The sequence below is a fragment of the Choloepus didactylus genome, chromosome 21 (assembly GCF_015220235.1).
Source record: "Choloepus didactylus isolate mChoDid1 chromosome 21, mChoDid1.pri, whole genome shotgun sequence".
Lineage (NCBI taxonomy): Eukaryota > Metazoa > Chordata > Mammalia > Pilosa > Megalonychidae > Choloepus > Choloepus didactylus.
Genome location: NC_051327.1, coordinates 26,118,751 through 26,128,233, shown reverse-complemented (window position 1 = coordinate 26,128,233; position 9,483 = coordinate 26,118,751).

Below are 9,483 nucleotides of genomic sequence, written 5' to 3'. Positions count from 1 at the left end.
TCACGTAGCCGCACGTGACGGAGCCGGGGACAGGGTCCCGGCCCAGGGTGGCCTTAGGAGCCGGCAGTGGACAGGGCTCTCCCGGTGGCGGCCCAGGGTGAGGCGAAACTGTCTTCGAACTGTGGTCCCAGCCAGTTCTGGAAGGACCCGGAAGGCGTGTTTGGGGCAGCCCCTCCTGGGATCCTGCCAGAGACCAGTGTCAGCACTTCCTGCCTCGGGGGGCTGCTCGGGGCCTGGGGGGCCTGCCCGGGGCTCGGGTCTGAGGCCTGCCCCACCCCAGATCCCAACGTGCCCTGAGCCACAGCGGCAGGATTCTCCACTTGTCAAGATTCAACTTGGGTGGGGGGTGTTATTAATTTTACGGGCGTTGGTGGTTGGCGGAGTCGGCGCCGGCTGGGACCTGGGGGCTGCACCGCCGCGGAGCCCCAGGTCTGTCCGCAGAGGCAGCGGTGCCCCTCATCGAGGTATTAATGAGCCGCCTCTAGGTGCAAATGCTGGTTTAATAGGTGTTGCTCGCTGGGCACGCGCCGCACAGCCGGCACCCGCGGCGCCCGCCCCTCCCGGGCATAAGTAATTAGAGTGGAGGGGCACCGGCTCTGACACTTAAATCAAGTGTCAGCCATCACCAGTTTGGTATTTAATCAAATAAAACTAAGTATTTATTACATTTTTGTAGCATTGTATTTAAAACATCGGTCTCCCACCCGCCACCCCCTCCCCTTGGGGTTTAAACCCAGGGACGCCCCCTGCCCACCTCTTCGAAACCCCAGCACGGCAGAGATGGGACTCTAACGAGCTGCACGTGGCAGAGAGAGAGGCAGGGAGCAAGGGGGTCTCTGACAAAGCCACTTCACTCTAGGGGCGCCTTCCCGGGGCCTAGCTCTCAACCCTCCTGTTGAACCAGCCTCTTCTATTCTGTTTCCCTGTTTAAACTTTTACTCTGGAAAATCACAGACCTACCCCAAAGGAGGGGGACTTGGGTAAAGGCCCCGCGCCCCACGCGCCCCTCACCCAGCTGTGAGCCTCTCCCACTCCCAAGTCTTGTTCCGTCTCCACCTGCTTAGTCCCAGGCCCGGCATCCGATCATTCCGTCGGTTCTTTCCATTTTAACCCAGGTTGCTCACCTCCTGGATGCGTCCGACTGTGAGAGTCTCACCCAGTAAAGCTGAAGGCAAAGTGCCTCGGGAGGACCCAAAGCCGCAGGTCTGCCCAGGAGGGATGCCTCTTCCTGTTTGGTGCACGGAGGCATCTGGGTTTGCCGGGGATGTGACCCGGGATTTTCCCACAATGCCCTGCTGCCTCCTGGGCTGTGCAGAGCCAGGAAGGTTGGGAAAGGATGTGGGGCCTGAGCCAGGAGACAGTGGGAGCCACGGCAGGTACTTGAGGAAGCTCCAGGGGAAGAAAGCAGGGTTTTGTGGGGATGAGGCAGAAAGTTTCAGGGGCCTGGAGAGGCTGGTCAGGATCCTACCAGGGAAGATGCTGGGATGGATCTGATCCCTGGGATGGGGGTCAAGGGAAACCGCAGAATGTGCCTCCTTGGCTCCCTGCTGCTCTCAGCCTGCGGGGTCTGTGTGGTCGGCCTCCTCGTGCCCCCCAACTCCCTGCACCCCTGCCTCGGGCCTTCTTGGCGTTTCTGGGTGGGGCAGCCTGCTCCCGCCTCAGGCTGTTGCGTGGCTGCTCCCTCTTCTGGGAGACCCTCCCCTGGGTCTCTGCAGGTGGGTCCATCTCAGTCGAGGCTCAGCCAGGCTGGGGTCCCCCAGAGAGCCCTTCCCCAACTGCCTGAGTAGAACGGGCCCATCTCCAGGGTCTGTCTCCTGCACCCTGCTTCCTTGCACCCCACTGGGTGCCTGGAGCCCACTGAGAGAGGATGGAGGGAGGAGGAAGGGGTGAAGTGTGGTCCTGACTGAGCTGGCAGGGCCCTTCCCAGCACGCCCAGGGCCATGTGATGAGCAGATGTCTGGGTTCCCACCTGGTCAGCCAGGCCTCAGTGACACTCACCCACCTGCCCTGGGCCCCCAAATTCCAAAATTGTGCTTCCCACCTTCAGTCACCTGCTCTGCCACCCCCAGACCCTCCCTCTCTGCCCTTGGCACCAGCCAAGCTGGGCACGGTCAGGGGCATGACCCGAGGGCTCGGCCAGGGGAACAGCCGGGGGACAGGGTCGGGAGGCATGACCAGGGGCCACTGCCAGGGGGCATAATCGGGGGTAGGGTCGGGAGCAGGGTCAGGGGGCATGGCCAGGGGTCGGGGTCAGGGGGCCACACAATGCGTGGCCCCTCCTCTGGGCAGGGCTGAGACGTGTCCACCTCTGCACGGGGGGCTTCAAGGCGCCCGATACTGTCTGGGGTCCTGCCCGCACCAGCGAACGGCAAGCCGCGCCCTTGGCAGGCGCACGTCCCTGGGCCTCCAGAGCCACCGCTGGGTCAGCTGCCCCGTGCGGGAGCCGGTCCCCAGGGCCGCCCCTCCGCCGCCGGGCTGGTCCCCAGCCCCGTTGCCAGGCAACGCCCGGCGCAACCAGGGCAACCGCCATCCTGGCTCCCAGAAGCCGTGGTGTCTCCACCACCTCCGCACCTCGGCCTCGGGCGTCAGTGGGGTCCGTGCGCCGCAGACTCACCCCTTCCCACCAGGGGCCCCGGGAGAGAGGGCGGGTAATGGCGGGCCCAGCCCTCAGGCCACCGCGGCGGTCCCTGTGGGCGACCCTCGGCTCCGCCCCCAGGCCCCGCCCCTACGGGACGGGGTGCCCTCTCCACTGGGGAAGGGGACAGGGGACGGGGGCGTCGTGGATCGCCAAGCGCCTCCCGGGCCCCTGTCCCGGGCCCCAGGCCTCAGCAGCTGCCGAACCAGGGCCTGTAAATCTCAATCTGCAAAACTGTACAAACAGGCCCAGCTGCATTTGCATCAGAATTGGTTGCAAAGAGCAATTAGCACTTCATTAATAATCAATGAGGTGCCAATTTACACATCGCCCCCAGAACGCATCGCGGACTCGTTTGGCCTGTGGCAGAGCCGCTTGCGCTGCCAGGGACCGGCGAGCTCCAGAAGGGACGGGTGGGCGGGCTGGGCCCGGGCAGCAAGAGGGGAGCTGGCCCCAACCGCGGGCACCTCGGGGCACTGAAGGCCGCTGGGGCCAGGAGCGCCCCCACGACAGGAGGGGCCTGGGGGCCGCTGCCTCGAGGCGACCAGGCACCAGGAGGCGGCAGTGGGCTGGGACCGAGCACCCACTGCATACACCCACGGGTGGGGGTGGGGGGGTCCCCAGGCCTGAGAGTGAGACCTCCCGGGAAATAGGGTCCTTGAAGATGTGACGTTGGCGTGGGGTGACCCTCATCTGCGGGGGCTTTCCTGGAAGAGGAGACACAGGCAGACAGACAGACAGAAGACGGTCCCGTGACAGTGGAGGCAGAGAGTGGAGACTCGAGGCCCGGCCCTGCCCACAGCTGGACTGCGAGGGGACAGACGCCCGCTGCTCTAAGCCCCCGGGTTTGCGGTGCTGTCACGGCGGCCCCGGGACCCTGAGACGCCGGCTGGTCCCCGAGCTTCACACTTCACATTCTCTGCTACGTGGAAGAGAACGCGGGGCCGAGCTGAGTGGCTCCAACAGGCCGCCTGGCTCCCCCCCAGCTTCACTTCCGCCGTCCCCTCCTGTGGGCCTTCCCGTGGGTGACCCCCTTTCCTGGGGCCCAAGGGGGGAAAACAGGCAACAACGCGGGGAGCTTCCTGGGCCGTGGGCCAGTCAGGGGAGGCTCCCTGGAGGAGGTGGCCAGAGAGCCCCCCCCCCCCCAGACGCCCGCCCGGGGCCCCCCTCAGCCTCTCCTCCTGTCACTGCGGCCCCAGGCCCGCTCCCTCACTGCTTTGGGGTTTGTGCGTGAACGGGTTTCTCTCACTGGCTGGGGAGCCCCTCGGGGTGCTCTTGGAGCTGGTATACAGCAGGCGCCAGTCAATGGAGCCTGAACGCTCATCTTCACAGAGGCAGCGGGGCAGGGGCCACCACGAGACCTAAGACAGTTTCAGAGGGGAGTGCGTGCCCCAAGGGGCTGTGTGAGCAACAGGGACAGGGCTGGAGCCAGCCAGGCCCCGGGGGACATCAGGAGGAAGGGGCTCCCGGCAGAGGCCCGGGGTGGGCACGGTGTTGCAGATTATTGGGGTAGAGGGGGTGTCGGCTGTGGCTGGGGGGGAAGGGCAAGGGAGAAGGGAGGAGACATGGCCTGGAGGGCAGGGCCCCGGCCAGGTGGGGGTCTGGGCCGCAGCCTGCCCGCCGTGGGGAGCCCCTGGGGTCCCGGCTGCCGAGTGGGGCTGGGTGGGACGGGGCGGGGCAGGGGCCACAGGGGAGGTGGGCACCCCAGGGGGGGCGGCGAGGGCAGCTGGTGCCCGGGCCCCCACGTGCCGTCACGGGTGTACGGAGACCCCGGGCAGCGGCTGCGGGGGGCACCTCCAGCTGCACCCAGAGCCGGGCCCCGGTGCCTGCACCCCCATCCTCCCACCAGATTGAATTTACAGCGGACTCCAACACATTTAAATCCATTTATTGCAAAATTACTTTTCAATAATTACATCACCGTGCCGACTGTGTTGCCTAATGAAATTAGCATGAGAGATATTAGAGAGAGTATACAATTAGAAGAAATATTGAAATACCTCTTTCCCGTCTGTCTTCGTGAGGCCCCGTGGCTTAACTGGGGAGCGGGCACACTCCACGGAAGGTACGTGGTACTGGGATGCACCAGGGGTAATTTTATAATGTCTTTTATATAAATTAATTACAGCAGTTATTGCAGTTTGGTATTATTAGATTGAAATTTCCCTCCACTTGAGTCTTTAAGGCGAGCAGGGGCCCCAGCTTGTGGCCCTGGGGACTGGCCGGGGTGGGCGGCAGGAGCAGGCTGGGCCAGGGGCCAGGCAGGTGGACGTGCAGATCTGCACTCGGTCACTCTCTTGCTGTGTGTCTTCAGCAAAGTCCCTCAACTTCTCTGAGCCAGAGTTTCCCTCGATTATTAAAAAAAAAAAAGCTCTGGGCATGGAGCCGAGCAGGCTGGAGGCAGTGGGTGGGCAGCTGGGCTCGGCGTGGCCTGTGCCCCTCAGCCCCCCTGTACCCACTCTGGCTGCCTGGGGCAGGGGCACTGAGAGCAGGGAGGGTCCTCGGGGCTCGAGGCCAGGCCAGGTGGGTGTTTCCCTCGTGGGTACCCCGGGGCAGGTGAAACCTACTCACTCTCGGGGTTCTGCGGTGGAGACCAGGTGCTGCCCCTCCTTTATTATCTCTAGGCCTCTCTGCAGGTGGGGTCCCTCGGTGTCCTGCTGTCTGGCCTAAGGCCCCCTGTCCCGCAAGCCTGCGGATCGTGCCTGAGGAGAGCCCGGGTGAGCCTGGCAGCGAGAACCGGACCGAGCTCGGCCCGAAGGTGTGAATGGCTTCAGCCCTTCTCGGAGAGGCTTCCGGGCCTGCGGGACCCCTGCAGCCTCCCTGGAGCAAAGCACCTGGTGGGACCCCGGTCCGACGGCGGAGAGGGGTCATGGGAGAGAGGCAGTGGACAAGGCAGGGAATGGCCGCCTGGACTCCCAGAAACACCCAGGAAACGAGCTCTGGGGTCCCCCTGCAGCTGGAAGGGGGTGCCTCTGATAAAGGGGGCTGGGGATGCATCAGGGTGGGACTTGTGGGGGCCTCCAGGCTCAGCACTGAGGCCTCCCCCTGCCCCTGTCCCCACATCCTTTCCACAGATGCCCTCCACCCCCAGTTCTGCGTGGGGCCCCCGAGATGCAGGGGGGCTCCGGCCCAGCCCGGCCAGCTCTGTAAGTGGGGGGCAGTCAGGGAGGCATCCCCAGGAGGTGCCCGGAGCCACGGCAGGTGCCGCCCTGCAGGTTCCCCTTGAGCCCCACGTCACAGGTGAAGGGAAGCAGTGGCTGGTGGCAGGGATGGGCTCGTCTAAGTCACCACAGAAGCAGCAACTCGACACACAGCACATGGCCATCTGCGGTGTCTGCGCCGGGAGCCCGGCCCGGCCCGGCGGGGTCCTCTGTCCCGAGTCTCACGTGGCACAGCCGAGGCCTGGGCAGCTTCTCGTCGGCAGGACGAGGCGGCAAAGAGCCCACCCTCGAGGGACAACCCTTTTCCCTGCATGCAGGGCCGAGGGCCCTGATGTCTTCGCCGGAGACCACCTACGTCCCCGCCAGGCGGCCCCCACGCAGCGTCATCCACGTCCACCCACCTAGGGAGGACGTCTCGGGCGAGGCTGCCGGCAAGCCGAAGGCTCCTGTGAGCAGACGCGATTGAACCCGTGTCCCGGGGCAGCCACGACATGGCCCCAGAAAGGGGGCACAACACGGCCCCACAAACCGGGGTGCTTGACACGGCCCCACAAACAGGGGCTCGATACGGCCTGACAAATGAAGGCTCAACAGGCACCACAAACAGGGCTGAAACAGCAGGAGTCGGTTCTCCTGAGCCCTGGGGGGCAGACACCGAAAGCCCACGTGTCGGCAGAGGAGGCCCCTCTTAAGGCTCTGGGGGATCCGACCCCTGCCCCTCTCCTGGCTGCTCATGGGGTTTAGCCATCCTCAGGGTTCCTGGGCTCACAGATGCATCACCCCAACCTCTGCCGTCCTTTCTGTCCGTGCATCTGTCCAGGTGTCTCTCCTTCTTATAAGGAACCAGTCACTGGGTTTGGGGTCCCCACTTCCAGGTGACCTCATCTGTAAGGCCATGTTGCTGTATAACCTCAAGATCAGAGGCTCTGGGAGGACGTGAGTTTTGGGGGGATGGTATTCACCCACTTGCGTGTCCATGGGAGGGGCCCCCCATCACCTGTGCCAGTCACAGACCCCGCCCACCTCAGGAGGCATGAGTGCCAGGAAGTGGGGGCCTGGGGGCGCAGCTGGTGAGGGGTGGCACTGGGATCTGCCCGGGTCTGGCCACTGGAGCCCCTCGCTCCTCTCCATGCTGCTGCCGAGAGCCCCCCAGGTGGGATACCCAGCGCTGGGGGTGGGCAAGGCGCTCCGTGGGGAGGTGTCCCAGGGCCACAGGCAGAGCCGAGGGTCCAGGGTGCACCTGCAACCTTATTGCCCCTCTTCCTGGCCTAATTTCCTAACGAGGCGGTGTGGCCACTGGCCACCGTAAACGCGGCCGGGATCAATGAGGCCGCTAGCAGTGACCAGCGCGGCCGAGCTCGGCCTCTAATTGCAGCGGCCCCTTCCAGGGGCTCCCGCCTCCAACTGGCCTCCAGAGACAGTGGGGTTAATTGATGCAGCCGGTGGCTCCCTGCCCCCCGGACCCGAGTGGGATCCCCCCGGGGTTGTTATTAAACTAAAGCGTTTAATGAAGTGCAAAAGAGACCATTTCCAACAAGCTCTCGGAGCATCCGACCAAGGGAAGGAGAAAGTCCTCTCCTTGGCGGGGGCCCCAAGCCCTGGTTTGCCTCCCGTGCAGGTGAGTGCCAGCCTGCAGGCACTGAGGTGGGGGCTCCGGACGGGCTCCCTCAGCCCTTCTCTCGGGCTGCCCCCAGGTCCAAGGCCCTTGTGGAGACGCTGGCCGCCAGAGGACCCCGAGGACCCCGCCGTGGGTGGGTGAGAAGGGGATCCCGGAGAGCCCACCGGGAAAGGGCCTTCAGTAGCCCGGTCCAGTCGGGTTCCTGGGCCTCCCACGCCTGCAGGGCCACACTCCCAGCAGTTCGGGCCTCCAGCCCCAGTCCCCGGACCCACCCGATCACCAGGAAGCAGGTTTCGGGAACCCCGACCCAGACTACAGAATCCCACCTCCAGGGCTGGGGGCCTGGGCCTTGACATCCACAGGCCTCGATGTATTTATTTGTCGAGTAGCTAATGTATTTGGGGAATTTTAAATGTGAAAAGTAGGGAAGGGCCTAAGTATTCTCCCCAAAGGAGCAAGTGCCCAGTGCAAAAGTTCTCGTAATGGTCAGAAACCAGAAACAAGCAAACGTCCGTCAACAGAACTGTGGGGTAAACTGCGGCCTGTCCATGTGGAGGCGGCCACACAGCCACACAGCAGCGAAGAAGGACGAACGAGGGCCCACGTGACTGGCCAGTGGGTCTCACAGATGCACAACAGAGCGGAAGGATCCAGCACAGAGGAGAACACAGCCACATGATTCTGGTAGTGACCTCAGATGACGAGGTCGGAGGGGGCACGGGGCCTTCAGGGTGCTGGCGGGCTCCACTCTCTGTCTGCGGAGCTCCTGCCGGTGTCCACTCTGCAACTTCACTGAGCCGTGCGCTAGGGCCTGGGTCCTTCTGGGACTCCAGTAGTTTGTTTATGTGACGTTTCTCAGCAGAGGAGAGTTTACAGAGAAAAGTCTCCGTTGCCCTGTCTGCAGCCCCAGATCCATCCCCTCTCCACAGTCACATGGAGGGTTTGTACAAAGGCTTTCAGAGATACCCTACACTGACAAAGCTTATAAATAAATAAAGTGCAGGTCTAACAAGCACCCCAGGCCATTCTGCCCATCTTGGTCAGCCGATACCCCCTCAGCTGTCCTCAGCTCAGCGTCTTCCTTATGGCCCTTTGCTCACCAATGAGGGGTTCACAAAAACGACCCAAATAAATATTGCACAACCAGCGTTTGACCGTAAGTACAAAGTTGAGCAAGCGTTTTCATTTCGTCAGGTTCAGCCCATCAGTTTGACTTGCAAACGGCCCCTGATGGAGACAGCAGCCACCAGTTAAAGAAGGGTTAGAAAATGCAAATCGAAACCACAGTGAGATGCCATTTCGTGCCATCAGGACAGCCATGACCAAAAAGACAGAGACAGCAAGTGCCGGGGAGGGTGGGGGCAGGTCGGAGCCTCTGCACGCGGGTGGGGGCGTCGGATGGCGCAGCCGCTCTGGGAGAGAGTCCGGCAGGTCCTCAGGTTGCCACGTGTGGGGTCACCACAGAACCCAGCCCAGGAGAGCGAAGACGTGTGTCGACACAGAAACATTTACGCGAATATTTATAGCAGCGTTACTCATAATAGCCAAAAAGTGAAAAGCACCCAGACGTCCATCAGAAGGCGCACTGTCTGTACAGTGGAAATCCATCCAGCTTCCTCGGAGAACGAGGTTCTGATGCCACACCGGGGTGAGCCCTGGAAACATCAGGCTCAGTGAAAGAGGCCGGACACAGAAGGCCACGTATCATAGGGCTCCACGTACACAGAAGATCTGGAATAGAGAAATCCGTGGAGACAGAGAGCAGCTTGGTGGTTGCAGGGGCTGGGGCTGGGCCCGGGAGTGACGCTGATGGGGTGGGCGTTCTCTGAGGGAGGAAGAAACGTTTCCCGGTTAGACGGTGGTGCTGGTGGCACACTCTGTGGACACACTGAAAACCACTGAGCTGCACCCTTGAAGGGCAGCTTGCTCGGTGTGCGAATCGGATCTCAACACAGCCTTGGAGGAGGAGGCAGCACCGGTCGTGGAGCCGGAGGACGGCGGCCGCAGGAAGGACCGGCTCCCTGCAGGTGTGGCCCCACCCGGCACTGCCCCCCAAGGGTCCCGCTGGG